At 40.8% G+C, this 21,631-nt stretch overlaps 1 protein-coding gene and 1 pseudogene across 1 annotated transcript in view; both read left to right on the forward strand.

Annotated features, from left to right (window-relative positions):
* Positions 1-5,733: 5,733 nt before the first annotated feature.
* On the forward strand, positions 5,734-5,835 carry LOC121441371 (annotated as a pseudogene).
* A 5,282-nt stretch (positions 5,836-11,117) lies between these two features.
* LOC121441346 (F-box-like/WD repeat-containing protein TBL1X) overlaps positions 11,118-21,631 on the forward strand; it is a 99,807-nt gene continuing 89,293 nt past the window's right edge. Inside the window, exon 1 of the mRNA XM_041642477.1 lies at positions 11,118-11,143. The gene's annotated coding sequence lies outside the window, so the exon portion shown is untranslated. The remainder of the gene's footprint in view (positions 11,144-21,631) is intronic.

Genomic DNA, 21,631 nt, shown 5'->3' on the forward strand with positions numbered 1-21,631 from the left:
ATTGATAAAAACATGCTTTTTGTTTATCCTTTCTTCAGTTGATGGTCATAAACTCTTTCTGCCCTTTTCTGTTGTGAATATAGCTGTTATGATATGTCTTCATTGTCTTGATTACATTCTTAGGAGCAGAACTGTTTAGTCAGATTATGCTATGGTTTCAATGAGAACTATCTCCCATAGGCTGATGAACTCTGAATACTGATGCTGTTTGGGAAGGTTGTGAAACCTTTAGTGGATCTCGCCTCACAGAATGAACTGGGGTCAAGTCCCGATGCCCTACTTTCTATCTGCTTTGGTTTCTTGATTAAGTAAGCAATGTCACCTACCTGCACTTTCCCTGCCATGGTGGACTATCTTTTCAGACTTTGAGCCCAAATAAACTCTTCTCTGAACTAAGGCATTTGAGCATAGAAACAAATATAAACAAGAAAACAAATATAAATCTTCAACTTTAAAAAATTTAAAAATATTTTATGTGTATGTGTATTTTGCCTACACATATGTCTGTGTATCATGCACATGCTTAGTGCTGAGGGAGGCCAGAAGACAGCACCAGATCTGCTGAAACCGGAGCTACAGAAGGTTGTAAGCCACCATGTAAGTGCTCGAAATTGAACCTGAATCTGGAAGTGCAGCCAGTGCTCTTTAACAATTAGCAATCTCTCCAACCCCATGTTCAACTTTTTCAAAGATATATTTTTTTTTCTCTTTTTATGTGTGTGGTGTGGAGGCCAGAGGTCAATGTCAGATGTCTTCCTCTATTGCCCTCTACATTTTCCAGACCAGGGACCCTCAAGGCCTCTGGAACTTGCTGAGTATGCTAGAATGGCTGATCACTAAGCTATAGTATTTAACTCTCTCCACTGTGCCTGGCTTTCTACATGGGTGTTGAGATCTGAACTCAGGTCTTGTGCTTGCGTGACAAGCATTTTGCCAACTGAGCTTTCTTCCCAGCCCCAACCCTTTATTCTACACTTTTAAAGCACAGAGTGCAAACGTTCCTTGATTTCAAAGGTGCATGCCAAGAATGAGGCCAAATGAATGACCCAGAGTTTTTCAGAATGGAAACTTTAATGCAGGGAACAAGATGGCATGGCATGAAACTGAAAATAAGATACCGTGCCTGCCCCTGAGGGAGTGTGAACAGAATTTTCAGGAAAGTAAGGACAAGATGTAAGAGTGAAGTGAGTATGGGCAACAGGGTATAGGACTACAACAGGAGGTTCTCACTTAATGTGGCCTGAGTCACAGGTGTCCTTCTTTCACTTAAGCCACAGGGATGAGTTTTAGGATTGCTTGTTTGAAGGGCAGCAAAGAACTGCCTGAGGTGTAGAACTGGAACTTCATATTCATTGTGCAGTACAGAGGCTTCTAACGCAAAATGCTAAGTACTGTAAAATGGTGTGAATGTTCTGCAGTGGGTGCTCAGCAGTGAGAGGGAAGAGGTGTATTCCACCAACTGCTGTAACAATCTTCCTTCCATAAACTCAGGTGAGTAAAGTAGCACATGTTTACTGTCTTACAGTTTGGAGGTCACAAATCTGAAGACAGCTCATTGTTATTTTCTGGTGGTTCAAGGGACCCCCTGTCCATATTTCTTTAGCCGACAGCTACCACATCCCTTAGCCCACATCCCCTTCCTCTCAAAGCCAGTAGAGCTGACTTGCATTTTTCTCATGAAGGATCCATAGGCATTAGGTCTTCTACCCCTTCCTTGTTTAAAGGATTCTTTTGAGAACACTGTTTAGAATGAAATTGGTTTGTGTGCTGTGACCTGCTTTAGAAGACTAGTAGTGGGAGAGAAGCTCTTGTGTTGCTACTTAGCAAATACCCCCTCATATATCCCGGGGTGTAAATGCTGTAAATGCTGTCAGATCTTTAGCAACCTGATTTCTCTTTGCAACTTTCACTTCCCCTTGTCGGTAACTAGACAGTTCCAGCTTGAGGGGATTGAAGTGTAGGAAACACTGATGGTGAGGAGGACATTATTTTACTTACTACAAATGGAATATGAAGTATTGTATATAATTCTTGTGAATGTTACTGGTCCTCATCTCCACCTCTCCTTGTGCCATAGGAAGCACATGTCCAGGCAGTTGATGGAAGGAACCTAGTTTGTTTTTCTCAGATAGTGATGTAACTGATGGCATTTTTTTTTAAATAATGAGCTATGGTCAGACTGTGCCGTAGCAAGAATTGTATATTTTTACAGAAGGATCGATCAGGTTGACACCAATTCTTGTCATTATGAAGAGACCACAGCATACCACCAATGGAAATGATAGTACAAGTAAGTTGTATATGCAGACAGAACACTCATATACATAAAATAAATAATAAATCTTAAAAAAAACAGCTATAGCCTGGTGGTGGCACACACTTTTAATCTCAGCACCCAGGAGGCAGAGGTTGGTGGATCTCTGAATTCAAAGTCAGCCTGGTATAAAATATTAAGGGTGCACTATGGCTACAGCAATAGGACTTAAGATTTGATGCAGAGGATGATGGGGAGGGAGAAAGGTTGAGAATCCAAGATGACATTGGCAGTGTTTGGAGCCTGGAGGAAAAGGATACCAGTTGGTAAGTCAGAATGCTGAAGACAACTTAAGGCTAGAGAGTAAGTTGACATAATGATTTCTGGGTACCAGACAGGGACCCAAGTAGAGATATAATACTATGCCTTAGCAACTATTCTATTTTATTGCTGTGAAGAGACACCATGACCATGGCAACTCTCATTTAATTGGGGCTTGCTTACAGTTTCAGAAGTTTAGTCCATTGTCATCATGGCAGGAAGCTGGTCGCACGCAGGCAGACATGGTGCTGGAGAAGGAGCTGAGCCGTCTACATCCAGATCTTCAGGCAGGCAGCAGGAAGAGAAGCCACTGGGCCTGACTTGGGCTTTTGAAACCTTCAAACCCACCTCTCAGTGACACTTCTCAAACCAGGCCACATATACTCCATAAAGACCACTCCTCCTAATCCTTCTCAAGCAGTACCATTTCCTGATGACTAAGCATTCAAATATATGAACCTTTGGGGGCCATCCTTATCCAAATGTTCCCATACTGACCTGTTTCATACATGTTGACTAGGTCAAACCCCAGTGCAGCCCTGGTCTGCTTGGAATGGGGAATCCATGTGCAAGGCTCAGGACTCCGTCTTTGAATGTAGTGGCTATTACATAAGGCAGTAATGGAGGCGGTTCTGAGGCAGTTCTGAAGCAGCAGTGCCAGATGGTTCTGGGAAGTGGGCAGGTCGAGGCTCAATGTTGCATCTGTAGAGTTTATTGAGGTTATTGTTTTAACACAGCAGATGTAGAAGGCTCCTTTGGTGATTCACATGGTTCTAATCTGGGGCCTCTTTTTCTCATTTATGTTGTCACATTTAAGAAGTCCTAGTGTCTGTGTAGAGACATATGCTCAGGCTTTGACTTTTCCTAGTTGGTCCAGCTATAACCACCATCTTGGTTATTGATCAAGTAAAACATATGGTGACCATGTGATACATCATCCAAATATAGACAATTCTGAAATAGAATCACTATTAATAATGATCCTTCTGTCATTAGTGCCAGCTTCTGAAATGGCACGACTTTGTGATATCTTCCTAGTTCCTTCCATCTGTAATATTTCTTCAGTCTACAGTATGACAAAATACTGTTTTTCTAGTAAGCTGACTTAAATTTTTGCCTCAAAGGCTAAACTCCCAAGAATGTAAAGGAAAGATGGTGTTCAGAGTCACTACTCTTCCAACTTGCAGAATACTGAGGACATGTGTTTTTAAACTAAACTTGCTTTCTGACATTTGAGATGAATGCATACACACCAAATGACTATTATTTATGTACAGGACTTGAAGTTGTAGAGGAGACAAAACAGACCCTACTGGGTCTAGAGAGATATAGCTCAGTGGCTAGGAACACTTCCTGCTCTTCCAGAAGACCTAGTTCAACACCACCCATAACTGCAATTCCATGACATCTGACACCCTGCTCTGACCACTGTGGGTACCAGGCATGCATTTGGTGTACATATACATACATGCAGGCTCATGAATGCAAAATAAAACCTACGAACAAAATAACTACAGAGACAGAGAAAGACAAAAGATACTTGTTTTATTCTAGTCAGAACAATAGAGAGGACATTTGCTATCAAGAAAGAAATGACATCACCTTTGCTGTATCTGCTTGGTCAAAGTCACTTCAGTCACTAGGTTCTTATCTCAGAGTAGATTCATTTAGTCACTGTCTTCACATAGATGAGGGAGGAGCAGGCACAGGGAAGAGTCTATTCAGGGTAACCAGAGATACTGCAATTGAAGTTTGATGCCTCTAATTTGTATCTTGTAATGATATGTTGCTAGACTGAAATGTTAGTCATAATTTGCTCATTATGGTTTTTCCTTCCAAAATTCCCAACCCAAATTTATGTAAATGTTTTAATGCTAGATGTTTCAAAATTATTTCCCAAGAAATCTGGAATTTTTATGCACCCACCAGCTATTGTTGACAATCTTAAATCCATTGTCTCATAAGTATAACTTTTTTTTTTCAAAAAATCCCCAAAAATTTGTGTAATAAATGGGAATATAGATTATTTAAACATCATCCTGGAATATAATGTCATTGTGTAGTGTAATCTTGTTATTAGATATGCTTTTCTAACCCAAGCTTTGGGTTTTACTGTATATGGGATTCTGTTGTAAGAAGCCACTTGTTTGTTACTTGCTGCTCAGCCCCGAAATAACCACACAGAAACTGTATTAATTAAATCACTGCTTGGTTGTTCACTTAAGCGTATTGCTAGCTAGCTCATATCTAGAATTAACCCATCTCCATTAATCTGTGTATTGCCACGTGGCTGTGGCTTTACTGGCAGGATTCCAGATTGACTGTTACCAGGTGCAGCTACATGAAGTCTCCTGACTCAGCCTTCTTTCTCCCAGCATTAGTTTAGTTTTCCCTGCCTCACTCTATTCTGCTAAGCCATTGACTGAAACAGCTTCTTTATTCATTAACCAATAAAAACAACATATACAGAAGAACTTCCCACACCAGAATCCAGACATTTTTTGATGCTGATAATTTTATTCTTGGATGCCAGGTGTGATGTCTCATGCCTGAAACTTCAGCATTCGGAGGTAGAAACAGCAAGAATGCTGGAAGTGGTAGGCCAGTGCTGGTTCACATAGCAAGCTCTAGGTCAGTCAGAACTACAGAAGGAGAACCTATCTCAAAGGAAAAGAAAGGAAACAAATCAGCAGTTGATGTTTGGCTCAGTTAATATGCCTAGCATGCAGCCAACTCTGGGTTTGTTCCCCAGCACTCCATAAAGATATGGTAGCATATGCCTATAATAATGCTGGAGCTTAGTTGACGGCAGGTGATAAGGAATTCCAGATTCTCCCTGGCTGCTGAGAGTTTTCAAGGATACTCTGAACCACATAGTGAGAATCAGTTTCAAAAGAACAACAAAGAAAGGTTCTTCAGCTGGGGGTACAGTTAAGTGGTAAAGCAGTTTCCTAGAACATGTGGAGCCCCAAGATTAATCTCTAGTACTATAATAAAAATTGTAAAAATAGATAAACATTTTTTTTAATTTTTCTTGCTTTCATTTATTATTACTTTTAGCAAGTTGAAGGCAATGGCAAAAGACCTTGATCTAGCTATATTATGGATTACCAAGCAAATGTTAAAAATAATATTATTGATATTTTCCTGCCAGGGAAGGGAGATACCGTGATCATGAATGTGGTTTTCAAAGTGTGAGGCTTCTCCATTGCACCATGGATGTGTTGGCCCCTGTGATTTCCCCAAAGGTGGGAAACTCATAGTAGAGGACTGCATTCTCACTCTCCCCTTAAAAAAATTAAAAAAAAATACAGAACTGACACCAAAATGTGATTGCAAGATACAACAGTGTATTTGTGAAAACCCCAGGGACAGGCAGGCAGCTAGCTCATATGGGCCTGTGAGTGCTTCTGCAGTAAACCAGGCTGCAGCGATCTGCACTGTAGCCACTCAGGTTTTGTTTGCTTAACTGTTTTTTGGTCTTGCCCAGTTAGCCAGGATTGAGGGTTATTGAAAGTACTGCCCCTTTTGTTTACTAAGCCTAGCTTGTTCCTACTTCAGAATATTTTCTTTCTGGGACTTGTGGATGAAATTTTATACATGCATAAAAAGTCTAGGAGTGGAGTTTCTGATAGTCTGTCTTTACTGTTGAATAATCACCTCATTGTCTTCCCTTAGTAGACTCCTGAGAAACCAAGAGTAAGATCTGTGGTTCCCATCCTCCTGGTACAAAGTTGTGTTCACTGGCAGCCTTTATACAGTTGCCTTCTTGTTGGCTTCAGCTTCATTTCCCTGCTGTGGTTCCCTTCTGTTTGCTGTGGTCCATCTTGTTATTTCATTTTTGCTATTTTATATGCGATTGTGAGAGCCATGATCATTTTCCCTCTCTTTTCCTGGGTGCAGAAAGATAAGGATTTCACTGGCTGAGACGGTTGTGGTTTCTTGGAGGTTGTTAGCTGGCAGTAGCATTTGAATTCTGGTGTGTTAGCTGCATGCATCCTATTTTAATCTTGCTTCCTGTGGAAGTGCCTCAGGGACACAGTGTATTGCTAAATTTAGTGTGATGGATAATGGATCACACAGTTTCTGCCAGACCCTAGGCAAAGCCTTGGAGGTCGTTCAGGTCTGCACATGAAGGATAAAGTTCTTCAAAAGTAGTTTTTACATGAAAGATTCTTAGTGACTAACAAAGCACCCAAATCATTGAATTTCAGTGCAATTAAAAGAGTCTTGGGTGCTGGAGAGATGGCGCAGAGGTTAAGAGCACACTGCTGCTCTTGCAGAGGACCTAAGTTTAATTCCAGGCACCATGTCAGATGGCTCACAGTTCTAACTTGAGGGGATCTGATGTTCTTTTCTGACCTCTGTAGTGTGTATACACAAAAAAATTAAAATTTTTTGGAGGCATTAGATTACATACACCTTAGTTATTTTCTGTCTCCTTACCTGTTAGAGGGTGATATTTTTCTAAACACCATTGAAATTTGTACATTAAATAGGCTTCATGAACTTTACAGAAAAGCAGAAAATGAAAGTGAGGTATTAGAACTAAAATAGTTCACAGGAACTGGATGGCTTGGTGGGTCAAGTGCTGTAGTTCAGATCACCAGCACCCATGTAAAAGGTGGCTGTGTTAACATAACATGCATCTGTAACTTCATAGCTGGGGGTCAGAGACACATAGACACTGGGGACTTGCTGGTCAGGCAGTTTTGCCCAATTGGTGAGCTGCAAGTTCACTTCAAACTCTCCAAACAAACATGGAGAACAGTAGATGAAGACACCTGATACAGACTCTGACACACATACACACACCCTACACCCCATGCCCCACACCCCAAAAGCAAAGAAAGAGCTACAAGTTCTTCAGTGTTTCCATTGAGATAAATACAAGGAATTGGTACAGAAATAACTTTTTCTTGACGTAAGAAGGGAAAGTTTAGAGTAATATACTTTATCGATTCTTCAGTATCCTTGATACTTTTTAAAAAAACCTTTTAAAATGATAGCTAGTAATGATGTCTTTCAGTTGCTTGCTTAGTTATTTATTTTACCACACAGCATATTTGTTTGTTTGTTTTGGCACACAGTCTTGCTCCGCATTCCAGGCTGCCCTCAAACTAGAGATCCTCCTGCTATCTGTTGAGTGGTGAGGTGTCAGGTGTGTGCTACCAGTTTGGTCAGCTGATGATATTGATGAGCTAGGAGGAGTAACACTATGTGTTTTCGATATATCGTTATCTCTCCCAGCACCTGGGTAATATAGGTGCCCCTCATGAGGGGACCCCCCCCACACACCAGGTTTTTGTTTGACAAGGCTGGAAATTCTTCATACACACAATGGAGTTCAATCCCAAAACCAATTTTAGGTATATAACATTCTCTGCATGCCACAAAGGATTCTCTAGGCTCTTTAGTGAATGTGGTAGAAGCTATCCTCTAACATTGTGTCATCCTTCAGGAAGTCATTTACTCTATATAGGCAAGGAATAGAAGGCCCTGAGCATGCTGGACCCTGGGATGTTAAGCCCAGATTTTGTGTTAGCTTCTCTGACCTGGGATCTGTGCTCTTAATTCCTAGAGAGAATAGAGTCATAAAAACTGTCTACTTCATATCCAGAGACAAAGACTCAGAGACCATAGTGCTCCTTGCGGGTTCTTGTCAGTTTTGAGTCAAGGAACCAAAAGGGTGTATTCTGCAAAGAATAAATCTGACAAGACAGCCCTGGACTCTGCATAAGAAGCAGAGGGTTTGGAAATGGGTGTGAAGGACAGAGGTGATGACTGTGTTGCAGGTCTGAACAGGGTAAGTAAGTTCTCTCCAAGGGCGTGAGACTAGGCAATGGGAAACCGGTTAGGAGACCTGCTTAGTTACCTTGAACAAGGAATGAAGGGTGGGTGGGTCTAGACATATGGCATTCATAAAACTGGTGAGCACAGATTGCAAAGCAGTGGATGAAGCCAATCTGCCAGTTTGCTGATCATAGGAAACCATTGCCTGTGTTCATTTTTTTCTCCCTACCTTCCTCAGATAATAACTTCATGTTTGTGTCCTTTTAGCTCCTCACACTGTCCACAGTGGAATGCACCACTCCAATAGAAATAAAATAGTTTCCCCCTCTCCCGTAGGTGGGGCACTTAGCTTAAGGTCTCTAGTAGATTCCTAATAAAGCTTGTATTATATTTTATTTTTCCTATGCCAACTATATATGTGTAAGAAAATGAAATGTATGTTACCACAGTAAGATACATAATATAATATATAACAGTAATACAACAGTTGTAACAGTATACTATGATAAGAGCTACATGAATGTGAATTTCCCTTACGATATCATTATGTGGTACCCACTGTTCTTGTGATGCCTTTGTAATGAAGTGAAATGAGGTGGGTAAATAAGTAAGTTTAGCACGAACGTTATTATTAAGTAAAATAAGAAATATCTGATTACATGAGTATTGTAGTGTTATGTGTGACAAGCCATATAATAATGGATGTCCTCTAATTGACCAATGTGGGGGCTGGTATGTATAGTGTAGATGTGCCAAACTAAGGGATGAATCTTACTTTGGATGAGATGGGGACAGAACAAGAATCCATACAAATCATAGTTGTGTGCCATTTAAAACAAAGGAATTGTTTAGTTGCAGAATTTTGCACTTAATATTTTTAGACCACATATAGCTGAAACTAACATCTCAGATAAGGGAGAACTGCTGTATGTGATTATAGGATTTGTAACAGCGACCCTACTTTTCTACCATTCCACACTAAGAACATTTTCATATTCAATTGTAGTAACCACTGTGGAGACTATACTCATGCATGCGCGTGACGCACACACACATGCAGAGAGACACCATACATATATAATAAAAATAAATAAGAGTGCAGTCCACTACAGTGTGGCTGCTGTGTTAGTGCCAGTTATAGCTTGAGGTCTGCCCTCAGTGGCTTACTTCAGCCATGACTCAGTTCTTAAAAGTCTCATAGCTTTTCCAAGCAGTGCTACTAGCGGGAGACCATGTATTTAAATATGTGAACAGGTATCTTGGAGCTGACTTTGCCAGCTGCAGATGTTTCAAAGCTGCTGGCCATGAATTCTTTCAGCCTACACTGGCTGGGCATGCAGCAGTTGTCTATATCTAAATGGCTCTGTTTCCCTGCCTGGGGTTAGAGGAAGGCAACACACCAAAGAGTTAGAATCCTCAGTTTCCCTTTCTCTTTGTCCTTGCCCCATTGGCCAGGAAGGCCCTTTAGGTTTTCCCTGGGCTGAGAATATGTAGACATGAAAACAAGACTGTTCTACATGCAAAAGACACAGAGGGTAAGTGAGAAATTGCTGCTGTTCTCTGAGATACCACAGGAAGCTCACAGTTCAGTGGACATGGTTCAGCAGTAGGGATCATGCATGGTGGACACACTTACTCATAGTCATGACTTCTTAGCCCTACCCACTTTGGAAGCTAATGTAGGGATTACAAGCTTAGCTTGCTCTGGAGTGTGCCTTGAGGTGTTACCTGTGCTGGTATAGATATGAGCTCTCTGGAAGTCAGTTGACCATGGTTCTTTATATGCATGTGCACATGTGTGTGTTTGAATTTGTCCACAGAACTATTTGTCACTGCAAAATATGGACATCACATGTTCTGACTATCCTCCTCCCTTGCCTGTGCCCAGTGAGAGCCATCTCTTCCACCTTATGCTTTCCCTACCTTATGCTCGTAGAGCAGAAAATTCTAAACAGGCTGTTTATGTCCTTTGGGGTGCTTTGTGTATCTGGGAAACAGCTGTTTCAATCGGCACAGTCAGAGTGACTATGTAGGCTACTATGTTGCCCAGACTAGTCTTGAACGTAAGATCCTTCTGTTTCTGGTTTCTGATTCTTGGGATTAAAGTTGTGTATCACTGCATTCTGCCCATTTAAAATTATTTTAGTCTTACCTTTACTTGAAAGATCTTCAGTTTTCACTTGGTGTTCTTTTGGATGACAGAGGAGGTTGTGTTAGCATTGAGAAGGTTCCTGGAGGGATTTCTGTAACTGAGAAATGTCATTTATAGGCTGCTCCTGAGCATTCTGAGATCAGGATAAACTCTGAGCAAGTTTGTGTGAACTGTCTGTGTACTTTATGCAGCTGTATAGTCATTAAGTTCATTAGTGACGGCTTCCTGCCACCTTATGTGGTTCTTAGTAAAGCTACAGAATGCTCCTATTGTATAGTTGAGGAGCTCTTCAGGGGGTATGTGCAAAGGAATGCGTCCTTAGATTTTTGCTGGGTGGGCATCCATAGAGTACGTGCACTGGAAGCAACCTAGTTGTGATGCCACAGATGATAAAAGTGTATGGGGTCACTGTCTTATATGTGGTCCTTTGTTGACTAAAGCGTCTACATGCAGACGGATTAGATTTAACTAAATCACCTCTGTCCAGTAATAAGATGTTGACATATATACTTCAGCATGTATTGGTTGACATTTTTACCTTACTTTGGCTATTATTCATTAACAGGTAATTGAAGATAGATGAGAAGTCTGAAAGAAAAGGATTTGCCTGCGTTTACTTCTGAGTAAGTGAAATCGTAAAATGGTTTCTCACTATGTAGTGACTTAACATGTCAGTCTTCCTGTGTTTCCTGAGCTTAAAAAAAAATAAATGTGACAATGTTGGGTTTCTGCATTGGAAATGGTGATTTACCAACATTTGTTGCAATTGGCTGATTTTACTAGCAAATGGTTGAGAAGGAAAGGATGAGCAATATCAGCAGTAATTCATAATAAACGGCTTTCACATTTTTTTTCTTAGATGTGCTGGACCTGGAACCCTGGACCTTGTACATGCTAGCAAGGTACCAAGCTGCACTCCTAAACACATAAAACCTTTAGTTTAGCTTTAGGAAGTTAGAGATTTATACCTTTTTAAAAAAATTTTACAGTACTGGGATTGACTGTCTTGTGTATGCTGCAGGTGCTTTGCCACCAAGCTACACCCTCAGTCCTGTATCAATTTTAGAAAACAAACATGGAGAGTGACCACAGTGTGTGTACTTTTCAGTGGAGCATAGCTGCTGATCTCTTTTGCCATGTACATATGAAGTTCTTATTTTACCCTGACTTTTAAAAACAAATTGAAAGCACTTGGCTCTGATTTCTATATCCCAGGCTTTCAGATGCTCCTCATGAAATTAGTGTGGAAGTGAACTAAGCCTTGAAAGTCTGTGTATGTCAGCCAGATTTTTCCATAAACATCTTTTGGCCAGATTCTGAGGTAGCATGGTTAGTAAATGGCTGCTGGGGAAGCAGTTTTCAGCAGTGCTGGTATGGGTTGTTTATCAAAACCAGAAGCAGGCAGCCTCTGGTAGAATGGGACCTTTGGAAGCTGATATGCTCATTGTCCTTCCTTTGTCACTAGGTTTTGATGGAAAGCATCTGTTATAGACACTTTTAATAAAGAGTCTCATTGCTGGCAGTCCTTGACCTGTTACTTCTGTCTTGTAGAGAACACAGAGTTATGTGATGTAGATTTGAGTTTATTCGGAGTAGGAGCCACAGGGTGTGATTGCAGGGTATGTCTGGGTGTGTGCCTTTTGCTAAGCACTTCCCACCTAACGTTTGTTGGTTCTTGGTAGCAGCTTTTCTGAGATGAGATAGTTTACCCATTTGATGCATACAGATAGTTTACCCATTTGATGCATACAGTTTAGTGATTTTTACTATATTCAAGAAATCATATCCCCACCATCATGTTTACAATAGTTTACCAATCCCTAAAGAAACTCTGTTACCAGTCTCTCCCCAGCTCATAAGTACCATACACCTACTTTCTGTGTGTGCATTTGCTTAGCCTTTTGTGTGTGTAGCCTTTTGTGTGTGCTGGTTTCCACTCGAAGACTGTTTTCAGGGACTAAAGTGTGGTTTGGTATCTATGTTTCATTTCTTAGTAGACTCAAATGCTATTCCGTCATCTGCTCATTCATGCACCATACAGTCATTTTGGAAACTTTCTCTTCTCTTCCTGTGGTGATGGATACCACACTCAGGACATTGCATATGCTTGGCCAGCAGTCTACCAATGAACTGTGTTCTCCAAGCCTTTTTATTTTTCTTATTAATAAGACATAAGGTCTCTCTGTGTTGCTCAGCCTGACCTCTAACTCACACTCATGCTTTACCCTCTGGAGTGCAGGTATGTACCACCATGCTGCTCAAAACCTTTTACTTTGAAACCTGGGAAAACTCACCAGCGAGTTACAAACATATTACTGTGATTCCTGTCCTTCACCTTTTCTAGTAGTAGTCACATTGTCCTATTGTCCTACAAGACAATCTGTCAGTATATGTACTTTTGAGTGTGCATTTATGAAAGAGAGAGACAGAAATACGCGCGTGCACACGCGAATGCACACACACAGAGGGAGCAGATTCTTACAATATACAGTACTTCAGGAAGAAGCGACATGTCCTTAGATCCCCTAATGTGCATGCTCTCAGTGTAACTACATTGGGAAAATAATCACCATACTATATTAGGTCATTCAGGTTGAACTAAAATCCTCCCCTCCAAATACATACCCTTTTTCCTCATTAGAATACATGTGGGCATTTAAAAATAATAATAAAATAAGCTAAAATAATAATAAACTGGAGTAGTATGAAACAGACTGAGAAAAGAAAATGAGCCAAAACAAAAGTACAAGAATCACCTAAACACGTGTGCACACATGCTCTCACACACACGTGTTGGTTTGAAATCCCATAAAAACACAACACAGGAAACCATAATATATACTCAAAGACTTGTAAGGAAGGAAAAAGATAATGCCCAGTCAAGGCATTATGATACAAGCAGGGAACCTCCAAAAATACCATTGAATTTGTTTTGTATTGGCCAACTACTGCTAGGCATGGGACTTGCCTTTCAGTGTGGTTTATATACTCAGTGAGATGCAGTTGAATAAAATTAATTTTCCTTTGCAAGTAGTTATCAATTGGAGAAAGCTTCTAGGTTAGGGATTGGGGATTTCCATCCACTTCTCTCAGTTCTAAGGATGCCATCAGATGCAGACCCCTGTATACTCAGTACATGCTCAAACTCTGTGAGTTTGTATATCTGTAGATCCTGTTAAGTGTTTGGAAGAAACTGTTTTTGGTGTCTTCCTCCCCACTAGTTCTTACAGTCTTTTTGCTTCCTTTTCCGACCCATTCCCTGATCCCTGAGGGGAAGAATTTGATGGCGACATCTCATTTAGTGCTGAGTATTCTAAGGTATCTCACTCTCTGCATAATGTCTGGCTATGGGTCTCTGTATTTGTTCCCATCTGCTGTAGGAGGAAGATTGCCTGTTGATGACTGAGCAAGGCACTGATGTATGTGTTCAGCAGAATACATTAGGAGTCATTTCACTGTTATGTTTCTTTAGCAGAACAGTAACATTTGGTTTTTCACCAGGTTCCTGGTCTCAGGTTCTTGGCCACCCAAGCAGCATTGGATGTAGGTTCCATCTCATGGTGTGGACCTTAACTTCGATTAGTTATTGGTTGGTTACTCCCACAGCTTTTCATTACCAGTACACCAGAGTATCTTGCAGGCAAGTCACTACTGTAGATCAAAGGGTTTGTACCTGGGTTGGTGTTTACCTTTCTCCTCTGGTTGTGTGCAGAGTAACTTCCAGTAACATGGACATTAGTCAGTAGAGGTGAAGGCCCTAGGTGTACACCAGCTTGACTTCTCCATGTTCAGAGAGTTATGTAGGTGCTGTCTTCAACAACAGGGCTTTTGCATCAGTCTGTGGAAAGCAACCAACAGCCTTGGCAATTGCCTGCATTGTGTGGGGTGTCCATGGAGCCTCATTGGCTAACAACTATATTAGATATTATCCATTACTGGCATAGAGGTTTAATTTGGCGTGAGAAATGTCTAGTTGGGATTTTGTCTCTCCCGTTATTTTGTGATTCCATTTAGATTACTTTCACATACATACATATTTTAAGAAGCTTTTACTGTATTAGGTTTCCATATGAACCCCCAAATGGCCATTAGTTTAAGCTATCCCTCCCCATATTCCCTCCCTTGTCCCCTCTTCTCTCCCTTCCCCATTTGACATTCTCCTTCTACACTCTGCCCCCATTTATTCATAACTATCCTATTTCCCTTTCCTAGGGAAATTAATCCCTCCCTTCTAGTCCTTTATTCTTAAAACTAACTGCTGTGGGCCTATGGATTGTAGCTTACTTATTGAAGACTTAAGAGCTAACATTCACATATAAATGAATACATAGCATTTTTGTCCTTTGGGGTCTGTGTTACCTCACTCAGGATGATTTTCCCCCAAGCTCCATGTGTTTATGTGTGAATTTCATCTTCATTTTTAATGGCTCTGTAATACTCCATCCTGTAATTGTACCACATTTTCTCTATCCATTCTTCTGTTGAGGGACATGTAGGTTATTTCCTTGTGACATGTAGGTTATTTCCTATATCTGGATATTATGAATGAAGCAGCAGTGAGCATAGTTGAGCATGAGTCTCTATGGTAAGATGAAGAATCCTTTGGCTATATGCCCAAGACTGGTTTAGCTGAATCTTGAGTTAGATGAATTTTCATCTTCCTGAGGAACCATCACATTAATCTCCATAGGGGCTGACTTTACAGCAATGGAGGAGTGTTCCTCCTAATCCACATCTTCACGAGCATGAGCTCCTACTTGTTTTTATTGATCTTAGTCATTCTGACAGGTGTAGAAGGGAATCTCATAGTTGTTTTAATTTGCATTTCCCTGATGACTAAGGGTTCAACATTTCTTTAAGTGTTTCTCAGCCATTTGAGTTTCCTATATTGAGAATTCTGTGTTTATTCATGTATCCTAGTTTTTAATTGTTTTTTTTTTGATATCTAGTTCTTTGTCCATTTTGTATATTAGTCCTCTATTGGATGTGTAGTTGGTAAAAACCTTTTCCCATTCTTTAGGCTACCATTTTGCATGGCAGAGTCCTTTGTTGTGTAGAAGCTTCTCAGTTTCATGAGGTCCCATTTGTGAATTGATCTTAGTGGCTGTGCTAATGGTGTTCTGTCAGAAAGTTTTTTCCTGTGTGTGTCCATTTTTCTATCTTCTTTTGAGAATGCCTACTAAAGTCTATTGCCCATTTAAAATCAGGCCATTTGTGCGAAGACTTACTTCAAAGATAGATCTGTTATATGTTATGACAGGAATTTGAGGTGGGACATGTACTCTCATGGAAAATTCTAGACTGCTTTTCTCAAAGGCTTCTTTCATAATTCATTTTCAAAATTCTCTGCTACTGTTTTGGGACAACTTCTACCTTTTTATGCCTTCCAGCTTCCAAAGGAAAGAACAACAGAAGAATAAAAGCAGTAGAAGCTTCTCTAATGGTTCTTTTTGTTGTTATAGTGCAAACATGATCTCATCTGCTGCCCTCCCATCACAAGATGTTTGCTAGGACCCTCTTTTCAGGACTGAGTAGCAGTCCCCTGCCTGTCTTCCTTTACTCTAACCCTAATTCAGACATTCCTCTTTCCCACCCCATATAAGGTTACTTCCATGAAGAGCTGTAGACTTTGGCTCTGTGTGGATGAGTTGCATGACTCCTGCAATCAGGGTGATGAGGTTTCGTCTTCATGTGAAAGGGTTCTTGAATAGTCTGAAATATGGTATTTACTTCTTAGCAGGTTGCATCTGACTGGAATCCCAGCTCTGTATTTGCATCTGACTCAATTCCAGCTTGTTATCAGAATCTGTAATCCCAGGGGTATTATGTTTCTTGGCCAAAGGTTTGACTTTATGTACATGGAATAATTGAGACAGACTTCTTTGCTATTTTGGTATGAACCTATAGAGCATCTCCTGATCTTCATTCACTGTTCCTTTGCCCAGCACAGGATACCTCCTCTCCCAGGCTGGGGAGATGGTACAGCTAGAAAAGTGCTTGCTATGCATGCTTTATTCCTAGCACCTGTTTTTGAAAAGCTTCATGAGGCAGAGTGGACCTGTAATACCAATGCTGGGGGAGGGAGAGACTAGGATGCCTAGAGCTCATGGGCCAGCAACTCTAGCCAGTGGTGAAATCCAGGTTCAACAAGAGACCCTGTTAAAGAAAGTGGAGTGTGCTGGAGGAGCATGCCCAACACCTGTCTACCTTTGGCCTACACAGGCATGTTCACGTGTGTGTGAGCATGTGCACACACGCGCGCACACACAGAGGAATACACACAGAGAATAACCTGCTTCATAGATAACAGCAGGGATTTTAGTATATTAGTTTGTGGTAGCCTAGGTTTCATCTGACTCTTGGTTGAGAATGGAGAATACATAGGAAGCAAGTGTGAGGCTCTTTGAAATAATGAAAGTAAGCTGCAGGTGCTGGGGAGATGGCTCAGGGGATAAAGCACATGTACATACATGAGGACTAGAGTTTGGATAATCATCACCTCATACAAAATAGCTACTGTACAACGGCCCGCCTGTAACCCCGGGGTTTGGGAGATAGAGATGGGATTCCCATGGAAAGCTAGTTTGTTAGAATACCCAAATTGGCAAGCTTCAGTTTCAGTGAGAGACTTTGTCTCAGTGAATAAAGTGGGGAGTGATCCAGGAAGACAGCTGACACCTATCCATTACACATACACACAGAGATACTCACAAACACATATATTGGCACACACATGGAAGCGTGTGCACATATACATTTTTAAAAAGTAAGGTGATCTGTAATATGTTGTGGAGATAATGTCCTTTATGTTATCTCTGAGTGCTCTGCTGGCATTTTCAAGCACATTCTTGCCTTCTGTTACATTTATTAACTATAAATATATATATATACATATATGTGTGTGTGTATATATATATAATTTAGTTGTTGTAAACTAAATAAAATACAGCTTTGAAGTCCCTTTCCTCCTTTGAAAAACTAAAGAGAAATTTTCATTTGTAGGGGGCATATATCCTCACAGCCAGGTTTTCTGGGTTATCTACTGGGATGCATAGTTATTTATTTTATTTTATATCACTAATTTTAAATATGGCTAAGAATTTAATTTATATTTTTGAAAACATCATGGGCTGCTTTCATGGTTTTGTCTAAGAACCTGAATTAAAGGCAACATATTTGACGACAATGGAAGGATGGTATTTACTGCTGTGTAAGCTTCTTTACATCCACTTTAAAGACACTTTCTTTTTCATATGAATAATGCTTAATTTATAGTATATATATATGTTCCAAATAGCATGTTTTGTCTGCATGTGTCACTTTTTGACTGGATCTTTTTGCAGATTTATTTACATGGATATTTGTTACTTTGCACTCTGTGGATATTTGTCTTTGTCAATGAGTGGGGGGAATAATATTAATCTTGTGTGACATTCAGATAAGGAGGGAATGGATAGATTTATGGCTTTGCAGTTGAGGCTAGTTGGTGAATTATAAATAAATTCTGGGAGGGCTGAGGAGATGGGTCAGTAAGGTATTTAGTGTATGGACATGAAAACCTGAGTTAACCCACATTAAAAAGCAAAAAAAAAAAAAACCCAAAAAAACTCAGACATTAATTGTAGTGTGAGCTTGTCCCAGCAGTAGAGACCAATGGACCTGTGGCTTGCTGGACAGCCAGGATGACCTACTTGGGGTCCTGTCTTAATAAACAGGCTGGATAGCCATCCTTAGGAATGTCACCTGAGGTTATGCTTTGACACATACCTTTCCTTCTCCATATACAAAACTCTTAGCTGTCTCAGTGAGCCCTGGACTGACCTAATTGGCCAAAGACCACATCACAACATGCTGTGTATACCTTGTCTGATATGTCTTGTCCTTTTTGGTACTATGGAGTTGAATTGGTTTCTTTTTTAGTAAAGAGAAACTGGTGTGATACCTTCATCTTGTATAAGAATCAAAAATCTGTGTGTGAGCTGTCCCAGGTATTCTGTATTCTAAAGATGACTCTGGAATTCTCATACCAAAAGCAATTTCTCAGTTGTGTTTAATCTCTTGCTGAAGAAAGCCTCTTTCCAATCTCTTTTCTCCTGTAACTTAGGTGAGGGCCCAGGATGCCCAGGAGATAAAAGAGATTGTGTTCCCTTCTGATGCATTTTATTTAAATGAAGCCCATACCATTCTTTATAGGGCTGACAACTTCCTGGAAAGACAGCGTTGCAGGCAACAAGTAGTGGGGTACATTGCTATGGAGTTACTTCCAGCATGACAACCTGTTTCATGCTTTTAGAAGGGCCTAAAAACAATCACACATTTTCTGGTGAGTCCAGCTAGGAAGGTTTCATCTAAATAATGGATTCCCAGACAGAGGAACTTTGCCTGGAAAGGTTTGATGTTGGAAAGGCAAAAACGTGCTGTGTGTTGCATTCTTGTTACCCCGGAAAAACAACTGAACACTATCCTCCTCTACTAACATTACTAACCTTCACTACAGTAGTGCCCCAGGTACCATTGTACCAAATCCCACTTGCCAGCAAGCTAGTCTAGCCAACAAATTGGTAAGCTCCAGGTTTAGTGAGATGCCTTGTCAAAAGACAAGGTAGAGAATGATAGAGGGTTTTTTTTTGTTTGTTTGTTTTTGTCACCCAAAACAGAACATCATAAATGAAGTATGCAAAGATTTTGAGTTAATTATAGCTTCAAACCTATTGCAGGTCTTGCCCCTGCCCCCTCTTTTCTTCCTAAAGAGTAGCTTATGGGAGCTGTTTTCATCTCTGGAAGGTAACAGCTTGGATTTAGAAGGTGCTTACCCAGTTAGAATGCAATAAGATGGCCTGAGTGACAGTTAACTGTACAAGAATATGGTCTGTGTCACTGATGAGTCTCTTTCTGTTCATGTGCTTGGTGTTTTGTCTCAGAGTTTATTCAGGTGCTATGCACTCCAGGAGAGCAAACTGGGCTGGCATCCATTAGAGAAGACTGATTCACATGGTAAGATAAAGAGATTCATTTCTGCAGGCCCAGACAGTATGCCTGAAAGAGTGGGGACTCCAGCCCTCTTCTTTTCCCCAAAGCCATCATTTTAGACCTGGCTCAGTATTTACCATGTTCTTACTTTGAAGTAATTGCATTTAAATTATATAAAGTTAGAGTGACAAATACCTTCTCTTTTGGCTTTCTGCTTATTTTTAAAACTGATTTTTAAAATCATGAGCTCGCCTAATATTGAGCAGTTAGGTTGTAAAAAAATTAGATAATTTAAAAAATATTATAGACTATTATTGTATAAGTGTGTGATTGTTAGTGCATTTATGCTATGACCTTCATGTAGAAGTTAGAGGACAACTTTTTTTTTTCCCCCGAGACAAGGTTTCTCTGTGGTTTTGGAGCCTGTCCTGGAACTAGCTCTTGTAGACCAGGCTGGTCTCGAACTCACAGAGATCCGCCTGCCTCTGCCTCCCGAGTGCTGGGATTAAAGGCGTGCGCCACCACCGCCTGGCCCTGAGGACAACTTTTGTAGTTTGTTTTCTTCCTCCACTGTGGGCTCTAGAGATGAAACTTGGCTCATCAAGCTTGAGTAACAAAGATACCTGTGATGTCTGGGAAGTAGAGTAGAAGAGGAGGGGCCAATGTCTTTTTATCTCCTGCACAGGCACCACCCCTCAGTGACTTAAGTTGCTCCTGTACACGTCTGTGTTTTAAAGGTTCCACTACTTCCAGGTAGTTTTGCCCTAGGGAGCAAGATTTTATTAACACATGTACATCGGAGTATTTTCCCAATGCTATTGGCATACAGTACACACAGAAGGTGGGGATACACCATCTTACATTGCCACTCGGAGAAACTGCTTCATGCTGAACAGACTGGGCAGTATCCCTACAATAAGATATGTATAAGCAGCCAACTCCTGTTTATTATAAGCAAGGAGTCAAGGGACTCTGAATGAGGTCAGAACTCTGGTAGCACGCACAGGTAGACTGGTAATGCTAGGGCTCAGATAGGAAGCCAGGCATCTGACTGTCATGTAGTTTCCCAGGCTATCTTTCCTTTGCTGTTCTGATTTATGCTAAGTGTAAACTATAGATTTGATGTTGTATAATTAATTGCCTGTTGTTAAGGAATGTGTATGTGTGTGAGGGGGCTGATTGGTAGAATGTTTGCCTAGCATTCACAAAACCCTGAGTTCAGTCCTCAGGCCCTCATAAAGCTGGGTGTGGGATACATACTTAGAATCCTAACATGTATTCCCATCACTTGGGAGTTGGAGGCAGGAGGCCATTCCTTGCCCACATGACAAATTACGAGACAGCATAAGCTACATGAATACCTTCCCCCCAAAGAAAACAAAGAAGACTGGGACATGACTCAGCGTATAAAACATTTGTACAAATGTGAGGGTTAGTATTTGATTCCACATAACCATAATAATCATAAATACTGGGTGGTTATAAAAGCAGCCCACCTATGATTTTAGCTATCAGAAAGAAGAAATGGCATCCTCAAAGCAAATTGGCTAGCTAAACCAGGCTATATTTCAGAGCTCTGGGTTCAGCTGATAGACACTGCCTCAATAAGGAGGAGTGCCATTGGGAAAGACATCCAGTGCCAACCTCTGGTCTCCACATTCATCACCGTACATGTGCGCATGCACCCCCGACAGGTTGGCATGCATACCCACATGCATGTACACGACATATACATAAAGATTTTTAAAACTACCAGTAAGCATTAAAGGCAAAGATAGAACAAGCCCCTAGGCCCTGCCCCTGCAATTTGCTTTAGAGTGCACAGGCCCTGTGTTGCAGCATTACCATGGCGAGGTAAAGAGGGATAGCTGAGCAGTACCTCTTTGTCCTTGTCTTTAACAAACATCGCTTAGACAGCAACTGGAAAGTCAATTTGGTATAGCAGTCTGGGCAACCTCCGACTAGACAATTGGATCATGACAAAAAGATTTTGACTTATTTGTTAAAAGCTACAAGAGAATTTTTAAAATTCCTATTGGATAATCCCTATCCACTGTCGGTCACATACCCTGGAGGAAGCTTTGGCCTCTGGAGAGACAAAATTGTAGGTATGGTCATTACTAATACTTGCAGGTCTAGGT

Source organism: Microtus oregoni, unplaced genomic scaffold (assembly GCF_018167655.1).
Source record: "Microtus oregoni isolate MIOR12 unplaced genomic scaffold, Mior012 000074F_ref0000038, whole genome shotgun sequence".
NCBI classification, from domain to species: domain Eukaryota; kingdom Metazoa; phylum Chordata; class Mammalia; order Rodentia; family Cricetidae; genus Microtus; species Microtus oregoni.